Source organism: Cervus elaphus, chromosome 17, assembly GCF_910594005.1.
Source record: "Cervus elaphus chromosome 17, mCerEla1.1, whole genome shotgun sequence".
NCBI lineage: Eukaryota > Metazoa > Chordata > Mammalia > Artiodactyla > Cervidae > Cervus > Cervus elaphus.
Genome location: NC_057831.1, coordinates 26,515,561 through 26,529,843, shown reverse-complemented (window position 1 = coordinate 26,529,843; position 14,283 = coordinate 26,515,561). Strand labels below are relative to the sequence as shown.

At 42.3% G+C, this 14,283-nt stretch overlaps 1 pseudogene; it reads left to right on the top strand.

Moving 5' to 3' along the window:
- The first annotated feature begins 1,819 nt into the window (after positions 1 to 1,819).
- Positions 1,820 to 3,009, top strand: LOC122673341 (annotated as a pseudogene).
- Positions 3,010 to 14,283: the final 11,274 nt, after the last annotated feature.

The window sequence follows — 14,283 nt, the reverse complement described above, 5'->3', positions numbered from 1 at the left end:
TCTAGATGAATCCATGTTGCTGCAAATGTCATTATTTCACTCTTTTTTATGTCTGAGTAACATTCCATTGTATATATGTGCCACATCTCTGTCCATTCATCTGCCAATATACCTTTAGGTTGTTTTCATGTCTTGGCTATTGTGAATTGTGCTGCTGTGAATACAGGGATGCATGTATCTTTTTGACTTATAGTTTTGTCCAGAATATGCCCAGGAATGAGACTGCTAATACATTTAAAAATAAGAAGAAGAAGAAGAAAGTATATGAGAGAAAAAAAAATTATCAGTTAGAATTAGTCATGCTAACTCACTGGCCAAATTAAATCCAAAAGGTAAAAGCACTACCAGTCAATCAGCCTTGACTGGGAGCACCATTTTCTTAGCAGCGAACACTGAAGAAATGCAGCATATCTCACAGGTTATTACCAGACAGAGTTAAGAGTTAAGTGAACCAAACAACTATTCTGAGTCTTAATCTTCAAATCAAAGATGGCAAAGTTTTACGTCAACAACAAAAAGTTGTTTACTTATGAGCCAAGGCAAAAGAGTACCAATATACAAGGTGCCAGCACAAATACGGACGTCCTCATTTGGTAAACTCCCTCAAGTGAAATTTGCTCAGTCATGTCCAACTCTTTGCGAACCATCCTGGTTTGCCAGGACTGAAGGTGTTCCCAGGACACAGGAGTCTCAGGGCTAATGCCAGGACAGTCCCAGGCAGCTGAGTTGGTCACCCCTGTGCACCGGCATCATCACGCAGTCTGTGTGCGTGGTGGGCAGAGTCACGTGAGCTTCAGGGTGTCAGTTGTCCTCTCTCAGAGTCCTGGTTCTTCCCCTCCATCCTGCATCATGGACCTCAGTCGGGAGTTGGATCACCTAGTCTCACACTGACAGCAGGCGAGTCATAATAGTGGAGTCAGGAGAACCAGGTCTGACTGTCAACTCTAGCAGTGACTTGTAATTGCTTGTGACAAGACAGTAAATGCTCTGAACTTCCCAGTGACAGGAAATTATCCGACTTCAGGGCTTGTCATGAAGGTGAAGTGAGGTACTGTGTGTGGAAGTGCCCATTAAACTGTGGAACACACAGTGTATGAAAATTACTCTAAGTGATATCCCTTAAGTTAAAGTAAGAAAGAGGCCTTTGTATGCACAGGGAAATGGACCTCTGTTTATTGCTGAATCATTCTTAATAAGCAGAAATCATTATACAATCAGAATATTCCAAGGCATTAAAAAATCTGCTAGGAACTTGAACCACAGTGAATTTTGTTCTGCCTTCGCAAGCCAAACCTGAAGGTGGAATTTCACTGTGGCCTCTGTGGATAAAATTTTCAAACACTCCAAACTCAGGTGGTAAGTCAAACAACCAGCTGCAAGCTGAAACTTATCCTTTAATCTTTGAGCTATGCCAAGCCAGTTGAGGATAAGGCGAAGCTGAAAATCGGGGTTGAGATGCGGTTTCTGCAGCTTTGCCCTGACAGGTGAAGATTTTGCTAATCCTTTTTCAGGTACGCAGGGCCAGCTCTCAGAACTGCAGTGTGAGATTATGCTTGGCTGTTTCAGAAAATTTTCTTCTGCTTGCAGAACCTGAGCAGGGAAAGAATCCTGAGAAGATATTTCGTAATGATGCCAGGGCTTCAGATCATTCCAGCACATCTCCATTGTGCTCAGTTCGCCAGCCCGGTGTGCTGGTTGATGAGAATTTCCATTTAAAGAGGTCAGGAATCCCTGGTGTGATTCTGTCTTGCACGGCTGCTCATTCGAATAGTAGTCATTTAATTCCGTCCGGCTTCACATAAGTGCATGCCGCCAACCCATGGAGGATTCAATGGACATGGACATGAGCTCCTTGAGGCCCCAGAACTATCTTTTCAGTTGCGAACTAAAGGCTGACAGAGATTATCACTTCAAGGTGGATAATGATGAAAATGAGCACCAGTTATCTTTAAGAACGGTCAGTTTAGGGGCCGGAGCAAAGGATGAGTTACAAATTGTTGAAGCAGAGGCGATGAATTATGAAGGCAGTCCAATTAAAGTAACGCTGGCAACTTTGAAAATGTCTGTACAGCCAGGGGTTTCTCTTGGGGGCTTTGAAATTACACCACCTGTGGTCTTACGGTTGAAGTGTGGTTCAGGGCCTGTGCATATCAGTGGACAGCACTTAGTGGCTATGGAGGAAGATGCAGAGTCAGAAGATGAAGTATATCTGGAAAATGTTCTGCCCCTGGAAGTGGTAGCAGGTTTCCCCAGAAAAAAGCAAAGCTTGCTGCTGATGAAGATGACGATGATGATGAAGATGACAATGACGATGATGCAGACAATGATGATGATGACGATTTTGATGAGGAAGTTGAAGAAAAAGCTCCAGTAAAGAAATCTGTACGAGATACGCCAGCCAAAAATGCACAAAAATCAAACCAAAATGGAAAAGACTCAAAACCATCAACACCAAGATCAAAAGGTCAAGAATCCTTCAAAAAACAGGAAAAAACACCTAAAGCACTGAAAGGGCCTAGCTCTTTAGAAGACATTAAAGCAAAAATGCAAGCAAGTATAGAAAAAAGGGGTTCCCTTCCCAAAGTGGAAGCCAAGTTTATCAATTATGTGAAGAATTGTTTCCGGATGACTGACCAGGAGGCTATTCAAGATCTCTGGCAGTGGAGGAAGTTTCTTTAAGAAAACAGTTTAAACAGTTTGTTAAAAATTTTCCGTCTTATTTCATTTCTGTAACAGTTGATATCTGGCTGTCCTTTTTATAATGCAAAGTGAGAACTTTCCCTACCGTCTCTGATAAATGTTGTCCACGTTCCATTGACAAGAATGTGTTGTCCAAAATGCCTGTTTAGTTTTTAAAGATGGAACTCCACCCTTTGCTTGGTTTTAAGTATGTATGGAATGTTATGATAGGAATAGTAGTAGTGGTGGTCAGACAGATGGAAATGGTGGGGAGACAAAAATATACATGTGAAATAAACTCAGTATTTTAATAAAGTAAAAAAAAAAAAAGAGGTCAGGAATTGTGGGAAAAGTATAAATCCAAGTTGTTTGGTCCTCCTGTTGAGCTTCCCTTAAGAATAAAACAAAGCAGATAGGGAAATTGGTTTTGCCATGTATCAGGCTGAGGACTAGTTGAAAATAATTCTAGAGCACCAAGGCCTGGCAGTGCTTCATTACAGACATGGCCTAGGGATTGCTTCTTGTGGAGGATGAGCCACCAACTATCACAGCAACAGGAAGGGAGCTGCCTTCGGACCAGAAGGCAGGAGATCGTGGCCTTGGAGAAAAGGCAAAGATGGCTCTGGGAAGCGCTGCTGCTGCATCGCTTCAGTCGTGTCCGACTCTTAACGACCCCATGGACTGCAGCCTACCAGGCTCCTCCGTCCATGGGATTTTCCAGGCAAGAGTACTGGAGTGGGGTGCCATGGCCTTCTCCATGGGAAGCGCTACACAGCATTGAGTCAAATTCATTGGTTTCTTCTCGCTTTGCATCTATTTCTAGAGTTCCCTTCAGGGCTTGTCTGGATAAAACATGGAGTAAGAGTCCAGAATATTAGCACCAGAAGTACCCACAGACCACTCCTCTATTATAAAAGCCCGCTCCATATTCAGAAGGAACTCTTCCTGGCACAAGGAAAATTTGGCTCTCATAGTCAATCAGCTTCCTCTGTGGTTCCACCCAGGCTCTCCTTGTGTTTTAAATTATCACTAAGATGGTTAGAGGGTAGACCCAGGGGAATGTTGAATTCCATCTCCATGGGTTTTGTGGCCTAGAAACTTCTCAGTTTTGCAAGTTCAACAACTTGATTCTATTAGTATGTGTAAGTTTGATTAGATTCTGAAGGCTGATTCACATGATCCACACTCATGATGAATTGATAAGCTATGTACCAATTCATTATTTTATAATTTATTAGTTTATAATACTCACCACTATAACTTTGAACATATTCTGCACAAGGAACATAATAGACAGATGTAATATTCAAAATATTTATCAGACCTCAAAGGCATGAGCACTAATTAATCAGAATGGGTCCACAATCCATTATAATAGATGCCAGCTGGCTTGCTATTTTAGAACATATTAGGAAGACAGCCCTGGAAATAGAGGCAAGAGTTAATATTTAAGTAACCCACTACCTGCCAGATACTAATATGTAATCAATTCACTTGGATTTTTAAAATCAAAATCTTACAATGATCCTTGAGGAAGGCATTAAAAAACTGACTATAGAAGATTTCAGACAACCTGTCGTTGGTCCCACAGGTGCATGTGTAACACACTGCAAAGGTAAATCCACTCCACCCCCTGGTACATTCATACTGGAAGCAAATTTAGATCATATGGTCAGCTAGTGTTGCTATTATATTGTACAAGAGGATCAGTCCACGATGGAGTGGGAGAGGGAAAGTAAGGGTTTTTCACCATAGATGGTTTGGAAAGCACAGCTTGAAACCATCTCTTTGGATAACCTTGTGTATATGTTAGTTGCTCAGTCATATCCAACTCTGTGACCCATGGACTGTAGCCTGCCAGGCTCCTCTGTCCATGGAATTCTCCAGGCAAGAATACTGTAGTGAGTAGCTATTCCTTTCTCCAGGGGGTCTTCCCAACCTGGGGATCAAACCCAGGTCTCCTGCATTGCAGGCAGACTCTTTACTCTCTGAGCCACCAGGGAAGCCCTTGGACTACCTTGAATCATTCTAAAGGCCACACTGAGGGAGATTCTACCTGTACCTGCTGCCCTTCTGAGGCTTCATTGGATCCTTTACCATCTTTGGGTTCATTGTCAGGGTCAAATGTAACATCCTCAAGGATTGGCTTATCTTTGCCAGTTTTTCTCAGAGGACACAGCTGCAGCACTCTTTCATTTCTTCTATAAAATACCTGGGAAAAAATGGCAATAAATAAATATAAAACATGAATCTCCACTAAGTGGTAAAACAAAAAGGAAGGGCTCAGTTGTGCTTGGAGATTAGCAGTGGGTGCCTGGGTGTCTAAGGCTGACTTAGAGGTTCCTCAGCCAGCTGCACTTCTGGAGGGAAGAGCCCAGGGCATTGTTGAAGATCTATGATCAGGCAGAATCATGGTCATGTTTTTCTTTTCTGGTCTGAGGCATGATGGTATGTGACAGGATGGAGCCATATGGCAGTTCTCATTGAGGACAAGACCCAGGGTTGCATAACATGAAAGAGCTAGTGGCTAAATGAGGTCTGAGCTATCCTGTGGGGGAGGACTAAACTTTGAATAACTCTGCAACTTGTTCTGGATCATTTCAAATCAAGAAACTTCTGACTTAAAAGGTTTAATTATGCCCCCAATATAGTGAATTTTCCTAATTAAAAAATCAACAGAGTCTAGGACTTCCCTGGTGGTGCAGTGGATATGAATCCACCTGCCAGTACAAGGGACACGGGTTCGATCCGCAGTCTGTGAAGATTCCACATGCTGCAGAGCAGCTAAGCCCATGGGCCACAATTGCTGAGCCTGAGTGCTGCAGCTACTGAAGCCCACATGCCTAGAGCCTGTGCTCCGTGACAAGAGAAGCTGCTGCAATGAGAAGCCCAACCACCACTACAAAGAGTAACCTCTGCTCATCACAACTAGAGAAAGCCCACACACGGCAACAAAGACCCTGCTGCTGCTAAGTCACGTCAGTCGTGTCCGACTCTGTGCGACCGCATAGATGGCAGCCCACCAGGCTCCCATCCCTGGGATTCTCCAGGCAAGAATACTGGATTGGGTTGCCATTGCCTTCTCCAACAAAGACCCAGTGCAACCAAAAATAAAAATAATAATAATAATAAATAATTGTTCTTAATATAAAAAAATCAAAACAGTCTAATTAAGGGTTTTGTTTTGATGTTGGGGCTTCCCAGGTGGCCCTACTGATAAAAAACCCTCCTGCCAGTGCAGGAGCCATAAGAGACATGGGTTCGATCCCTGGCTCAGAAAGAGCCCCTGGAGGAGGAAATGGCAACCCACTCCAGTATTCTTGCCTGGAAAATCCCATGAATAGAGGATTCTGGCAGGCTATAGTCCATAGGATCACAAAGAGTTGGATATAACTGAAGCAACGCAAGCAAGCAAGATATTACTTCCTTTAATACTTGAGCTCTCGTCTTGGAAGTATAATTTGGACACACATAATAATTTTTTGAAACATCTTAGTGCATAAAGTTCTAAGGAAGGACAAAAATAGAGTATTTTGTATCAGAATATGCTTGAAAATAAGAGATATGGCCACATTTCTGCCAACATGATCTCTGATTCCTCTGCCTTTTATTAATCCTGCTTGAACATCTGGAAGTTCTTGGTTCACGTGCTGTTGAAGCCTCACTTGGAGAATTTTGAGCATTACTTTGCTAGTGTGTGAAATGAATGCAATTGTGCAGTAGTTTGAACATTCAAAGCTATGATTTTTCCAGTAGTCATGTATGGATGTGACAGTTGGACCATAAATAAGGCTGAGAGCCAAAGAATTGATGCTATTGAACTGTGGTGTTGGAGAAGACTCCTGAGAGTCCCTTGGACTGCAAGGAGATCGAACCAGTCAGTCCTCAAGGAAATCAGTCCTGAATATTCATTGGAAGGACTGATGCTAAGGATGAAGCTCCAATACTTTGGCCACCTAATGGGAAGAGCTGACTCACTGGAAAAGACCCTGATGCTAGGAAAGATTGAAGGCAGGAGGAGAAGGGGACAACAGAGGATGAGATGGTTGGATGGCATCACTGACTCAATGGACATGAATTTGAGCAAACTCTGGGAGATGGTGGAGGACAGAGGAGCGGCATTCTACAGTCCATGGGCTCACAAAGAGCTGGACACGACTGAGCGACTGAATAATAACAACGACCAGAGGGCAGGTGGTTGGATGACATCACTGACTCAATGGACATGAGTTTGAGCAAGCTCCAGGAGATGGTGATGGATAGGAAAGCCTGGTGTGCTGCAGTCCATGGGGTCACAAAGAGTCAGACATGACTGAACAACAACAGCAGCTGCCAACATGAAAGAAGGAGAAAAGGAGGCCACCTTCTGTATGAAGTTATGGTCTTCAGTTTGCTACAAAAAGAGCCAACTCATTGGGAAAGACCCTGATGCTGTGAAAAATTGAGGGAAGGAGAGGGGGCAACAAAGGATGAGATGGTTTGATGGCATCACTGACTCAATGGACATGAGTCTGAGCAAACTCTGGGAAATTGTGAAAGACAGGAAAGCTTGGTGTGCTGCAGTCCGTGGGACTGCAAAGAGTCGGACACAACTTAGTGACTGAACAAGAGCAACAACTTCGGTCACATCTGTTTCTTTCTCTTTATAACTGAATGTTCTTTCAATTAATGGTAGCTAATATTTATTATCTTGTTCATTCATTATCTCATTTAATGTTCATAAACGCCCTCCAAGGCAAATGGTGTTACTATGTTGTTTATCAATTTTATACATAGTAATGTATATCTATTAATCCTAAATTCCAAGTTGACCTCCACACCCCGCCCCCCAAACTCTTTCTCCTTTGGTAACCATAAGTTTGCTTTCTATGTCTGTGAGTCTATTTCTGTTTTGTAAATAAGTTCATTTCTACCGTTTGTTTAGATTCTACTTATAAGTGATAGCATATGATATTTGTCTCTGTCTGACTTACTTTACTTAGTACGATAATCTCTAGGTCCATCCATGTTGCTGCAAATGGCATTATTTCATTATTTTTCGTCACTGGGGAACATTCCATTGTATACATATACCACGTCTTCTCCATCTATTCATCTGTTGATGGAAATTTGGATTGCTTCTGTGTCTTGGCTGCTAAAATAGTGTTGTTGTGAACATTGGGGTGCATATATCTTTTCAAATTAGTTTTTGTCTTTTCTAGAATTATGCCCAGGACTGGGATTGGTAGATCATATGATAACTTTTTAGTTTTTTAAGATATCTCCATACTGTTTTCCCATAGTGGCTGCACCCATTTATATTCCCACTAACAGTTTAGGAAGGTTCCCTTTTCTCCACACCCTCTCCAGCATTTATTATTTGTAGACTTTCTGATGATGGCCATTCTAACAGGTGTGAAGTGATACCTCATTGTAGTTTTGATTCATACTTCTCTAATAATTAGCAACATGGAGTATCTTTTAATGTGTCTATTGGCCAACTCTATGTTTTCTTTAGAAAAAAGTCTACTTAGTTCTTCTGCCTATTTCTTGATCAGGTTTTTTTTTTTTTGTTGTTGTTGTTGTTATTAAGTTGTATGAGCTGTTTGTATATTTAGAAATTAAGCCCTGTTGGTTGAATTATTTGCAAATATTTTCTCCCATTCAGTAGATTGTCTTTTCATTTTGTATATGGTTTCATTTGCTTACAGAAGCTTGTAAGTTTGATAAGGTCCAATTTATTTTTGCTTTTATTTATAGTGCCTAGGGAGACTGACTTAAGAAAAATTGCTGTGATTTATGTTAGCAATGTTTTGCCTGTGTTCTTTTCTAGGAGTTTTGTGATGCCATGTCTGTCATGTCTTATGTTTAAGTCTTTAAGCCATTTCGAGTTGAGTTTTGTGTATGGTGTGAGAGAGTGTTCTGACTTCACTGATTTGCATGTAGCTCTGTCCAGCTTTCTCAATACCACATGCTGCGGAGGCTGGCTTTTCTCCATTGTGTATTTGTGCCTCCTTAGTTAAAGGTTAGTTGACCACAGATGTGTGGGATTACTAAACCACTTTCAGAGATGAGGGGTATAGGTTAAATAAACCCCAAAGGTAATCTCAAAGGGGAAATATATGTACTACTTGAGTGACATGAAAACTAAGTGTGGGTTGTGGAAGTGTTTATGGGACAGCTGAACAAAGGTAAGAAGATGAGGAGGAGAAAAGGGAAAGGAAAAGAGTTGGAAGACAAGTAGTCTGAATTCTAAAATCAAGTTCTACATTGAGCCATCATTCACAGCATGAAGAACCCTGTACAATAGTCTGAGTGGCCCTAAATCTGAGGAGCAGAGAGCAGCATGAAGCCCTTATTGACTTGCTCACCCACACACAGAGTCAGCCTCAAGGAGGAAGGAAGTGCTCTTGAATACAAACTACCAGGCACATCCAGGTTGGGGTGGAATTACCAGACTCTTGGGTAAACGCACCAGGTCATCATCTGTGATTCTACCTCATTTTAAAAAAATCCTCTCTATTCTTAAAGAGTTAGCCACCCTCTTTCCCCCATTGCTGGCATCACTGGGCTCTATAAAGGCTAACAGCTAGTGAAGTGCTGTATAAAGAATTTAGATGAAAGCAAAGTAGATTTCAATGGGTTTGCATTTCAGACTTACTGGCTAGGAAACTTCAGGCAGTTGATGTAATTTCTTGTACCCACATTTCTTTACCCACATGCTAAATGGAGGAGCTAATGTCTTTCTTGTAGGGAGACTGCATTGAACAGTGCTTAAGAGCTCAATATCTGGACCTTGACATCCATTTGAGAATGCCTCTACCTTTGATAAATTATCTGATTTCTTCAAGCCTTAATTTCTTCATCTATAAAATAAGAATAACACTAATAGCACTTATTTCACAGAATAGTTATGAGAATTGAATGGGATACCATATACTTTACACATTCCCTGAGAAATGGTTAATGATCAACAAGTATTAGCTTTTATCATTATTATTGAAGGTCACACACAGTGTAGATCTGTCCAGTGTCTGATAACTACCCTTAATAGGATACACATGGTGAGATTTGAGTCATTTTTTTTGACTGCACCCAGTCTTAATCGCAGCATTCAGGATCTTCGTTGCAGAGTGCTGGATCTTTAGTTGCAGCATGTGGGCTCTAGTTCCCTGACCAGGGATGGAACCTGGGCCCCCTGCATTGGGAGGTCGGAGTCTTAACTGTTGGACCAGCAGGATAGTCTCAGCTTTGAGTGACTTTTATGCACGTTATTTTCTCTAAACTGCCACTCTTGTTAATACATGTGTATTCGAAGATGAAAGGCTGGTTTTCTAGATCTCTTCTCTTTAGATATGTAAGCCTTCACACAGATATAGGCTCAAGGTGTGGGGAAAGTCTTAAGCAAGCTTGAATACCGCTCTATACACCTGTGAGGTCTAGCTCGGAAGAAAGCAGTGGGTTGAATATTCTCTTAACATTCATGTCCACCAGAACCTCAGAATATGACCTTGTCTGAAAGTAGGGTCTTTGTGATATAAATAGTTAATTTGAGGTCATGCTGTGTGTGCTAAGTCTCTCAGTCATGTCCAACTCTTTGCAACATTTTGGACTGTAGCCGCCAGGCTCCTCTGTCCATGGGGTTCTCCAGGCAAGAATACTGGAGTGGGTTGTGATGCCGTCTTCCAAGGTGTCTTCCAGACCCTGGCCAGTGGGTTCTTTACCACTAGCACCACCTGGGAAGCCCAAATCTAATGCTGCTGCTGCTAAGTCTAATGCTAGTGTCCATATAAAAAGGCCATGTGAAGATACAAAGGGGGAGACACAGACGAGATTGCTCTGTGACCACAGCAACAGAGATCAGAACCATGCAAGTACAAGCCAAGGAGGCCAAGGAGTGCTGATGACCACCAAAATCTAGAAGGGAGTTGGGGCAAAGGTCCGTCCAGTCAAGGCTATGGTTTTTCCAGTAGTCACAAATGGATGTGAGAGTTGGACTATAAAGAAAGCTGAGTGCCAAAGAATTGATGCTTTTGAACTGTGGTGTTGGAGAAGACTCTTGAGAGTCCCTTGGGCTACAAGGAGATCCAACCAGTCCATCCTAAAGGAGATCAGCCCTGGGTGTTCATTGGAAGGACTGATGTTGAAGCTGAAATTCCAATACTTTGGCTACCTGATGCAAAGAGCTGACTCATTGGAAAAGACCCTGATGCTGGGAAAGATTGAAGGCAGAAGGAGAATGGGACAACAGAGGATGAGATGGTTGGATGGCATCACTGACTCAATGGACATGAATTTGAGCAAACTCTGGGAGATGGTGGAGGACAGAGGAGCGGCATTCTACAGTCCATGGGCTCACAAAGAGCTGGACACGACTGAGCGACTGAATAATAACAACGACCAGAGGGCAGGTGTGTGTTCTCTCCGTGGCCTGTTGGGTGATGGGGATCGTGCTGTGGCATGAGGAGCTGAGGGCCAGGCAGGAAGGGGCAGTGAATTATGATCACACTGAAAGGGACAGATAAGCCAAAATTGGGCCACTAAAGTTCTTCTGGGGTGACCCACCACACAGATTTGGGGGCTGCGACACACTAGGCAACACTCACAAAATCATGAATGCTTTTAAGTATAAAGCCGAAAGCTGACTACCTTCTTATGCTGCAAAGACAGCACTGACATTCAACTGCTGTGTTAAAACAAGTTCTCTCAGCCAGTTTTAAATCTAATGCTAACAAATTTTAACCCAGGGATAGCCTGTTAACGAGACAACTAAAAAAAATTTTTTTTAATGAAAGCTTTTTCTGCTTTAGATATCCCAGGGCTCAGGATGGGGACTGTCCTGAGTTGTCTTACCAAGACTTCATTTTAACAGTTCCTAAGAAACCTTTCTTGCCAAATTCAAGCAGGGGAATCTGTTCAAAAAGTAGCAAATCAAACAAGCATTCAGAAAGAGCTAAGTCATGGTGAGAGTGGAACCTCCCTCCAGCAGCTAGAAGAATCCAAAGGATGTAAGTGCTTGACTAGTTTTACAATCGGGATGGCTTGACTGGGCAGCTGAGAAAGAGAAGAACTGAATCAAATCAGAGTCTTGGAAACTCAGTTCAGCCGAATCTCCTATTTAAGTCACAAATGTCACCAGTATAAATGGCCATTCAGTTATCCCAATGCTCAGTGAATCTTCCACACATCCAGTGAGGAATGGCAACCCACTCCAGTACTCTTGCCTGGGAAATCCCATGGATGGAGAAGCCTGGTAGGCTATGATCCATGGGGCCACAAAGAGTCGGACACAACTGAGGGACTTCACTTTACTCAGTTCACTATGGTATAGGTCTGGGATATTGGTGGAGGGTACTGAAGCGATTAAGAGGTACTCTCTGTTCCAAGAAACTTAGAATAGAATAGGTTATCAATAATTTTTTTTGTCTCATCTAAATAACCCTAAATTTTTTTAAAGAATAAATAGGGTGACAAAGCAAGGCCACTCCAGCAGATGTACACATGCATATATATATACACACACACTAAGAACATTGCCCAAATCACAAAAATGACCAAACATTCTACTTTCCTACTTTGGTGATTTAAAAAGCATGTCCACACATTTTTGGATACTCTTCCCTTGAGGAGGTGGAGCTTCCCCTCTCCCTGAGCAAGCTGGACATAGTGACTTGATTGGGCTTCCCTCATAGCTCAGTCAGTAAAGAGCCTGCCTGCAATGCAGGAGACCTGGGTTTGATCCTGGGTCGGGAAAATCCCCTGGAGAAGGAAATGACAACCCACTCCAAACTCTCTATCCAAATCCTATGGATAGAGGAGTCTGGCAGGCTACAGTCTATGGAGTTGCAAGAGCTGGACACGACTGAGTGACTAAGCACATAAGTCAGTGACTTGATTCTAATGTATCGACTAAGGTGGAGGTGAGGGAGTGTAGTTCTGAGACTAAACCATAAAAGTCATTAGAATATATTCCTTCCATGCCCTCTGTCTCGGGTCACAGGGGAAGCCATGTACTGAACAGCCCCATGGAGAGGACCTGAAGCTTCCTGCCAGGAGCCACGTGAGTGAGATTGGAAGTTTGACTTCGACCCTGGTCAAGTCTTCAGGCACTGCAGCCCCAGCTCACAGTTTGAAGGAGACCCCAAGAGAGACTCTGAGCCAGAACCATCCAGCTAAGCCTTCCTGGATTCCGGATGCTCAGGAACTGTTGTCGTTGCTGTTTAGTCACTACGTCGTGTCCAGCTCTTTTACGACCCCATGTACTGTAGCCCGCCAGGCTCCTCTGTCCTTGGGATTTTGCAGGCAAGAAGACTGGAGTGGGTTGCCATTTCCCTCTCCATTTTCTTTCTCTTCCCTTTACTAACTCCAAGGGATCTTACCGACCTAGGGATTGAATTCACGTCTCCTGCATTGGCAGGCGGATTCTTTTGTGTGAAGTCATAAATGGTTGTTATTTTAAGCTGCTAAAATCGGGGATGATTTGTTGCACAGGAAAGATAACCAAAACAGCTGGTTAAAATGAATACTGCTTCCTTACCAATTACAACAGGTTCATTCCTGTTGCCTTCTTGATAAGTGTTGTCTTGATAGATGTTATTCCTGATAAGTGTTTTTGAAATGCTCAGTCAGAATTGTTTCTGTTTCCTGACAGCGTCCAATCCAGGACAAAGCTCCACTTCCTGAAACCCTCCCGAGACTCACCTAACAGAAGCCCAAATCTTAGAAATCTTTTCTAACATCCTCTTGTTGAGATGGCTCATGTTCCTGATGACATGCTATCTCTTACCACAACAGGCAGATGAATCCAAACCTTTGTCACAGTGCATTCCTGGTGGACTTAGACTAAAGGTGTCACTAAAGGCGCTGTACCGGGCAGTGAACTTCCTGTACTGTGCGTGGATAAAAATCAATTCAGGCTGTTAATAGATATAATTATAAAAATATTAGCTAATATTTACTGAATGCTCACCATATGCCAGATACAGTGCTAAGTGCTTTACATGCATTATATTATTTTAGTAAAATAACTTTATGCAGTAGCTGACATTATTATCACCATATCAGAAATGAGTAAATTGAGGTGTTGAGAGGTTAGGAACTGACATAATCTCACACAGCTAGGAAGCAATGGAATTTAAATCCAAACTTTCTCCAGACCAACATTCCTAACCATCAGTGGATTATCCCCCATCAATGTAAACATTCACTTAAAATCTGATAGCCAGTGATCCAATAGTATCTCCTTCAGCCTGGTTGCAACCTACCCCACTAACTGGCAGTATGTCTGGAGTGCTACCTTTTGTAATCATCTAGAAACAGATTTCCAAATATTTTTTATTAAGTTTTCAGCAGAAGAGAAGAGTGGGGAGGGTTCAATGGCTAAAGAAATTTTGAAAGCCATGAATCTAACCTGCTCTTCTATAATCATCACGAATCTGGACTCCAAATACTCCACAGACTCTTGTTCTTAGGAGATTTAAGCATAAAAATCTTTTCTTGGAAATAAAATATGATTTCTGTGTTTTTCCAATCCAGTAAGTAATTGAAGTAATAATAAACACACTAAGAGTCTTCCTAAGCAGTTAATCTAATTTCCCATTTGCTTCTAAATTATCACTTCTCATA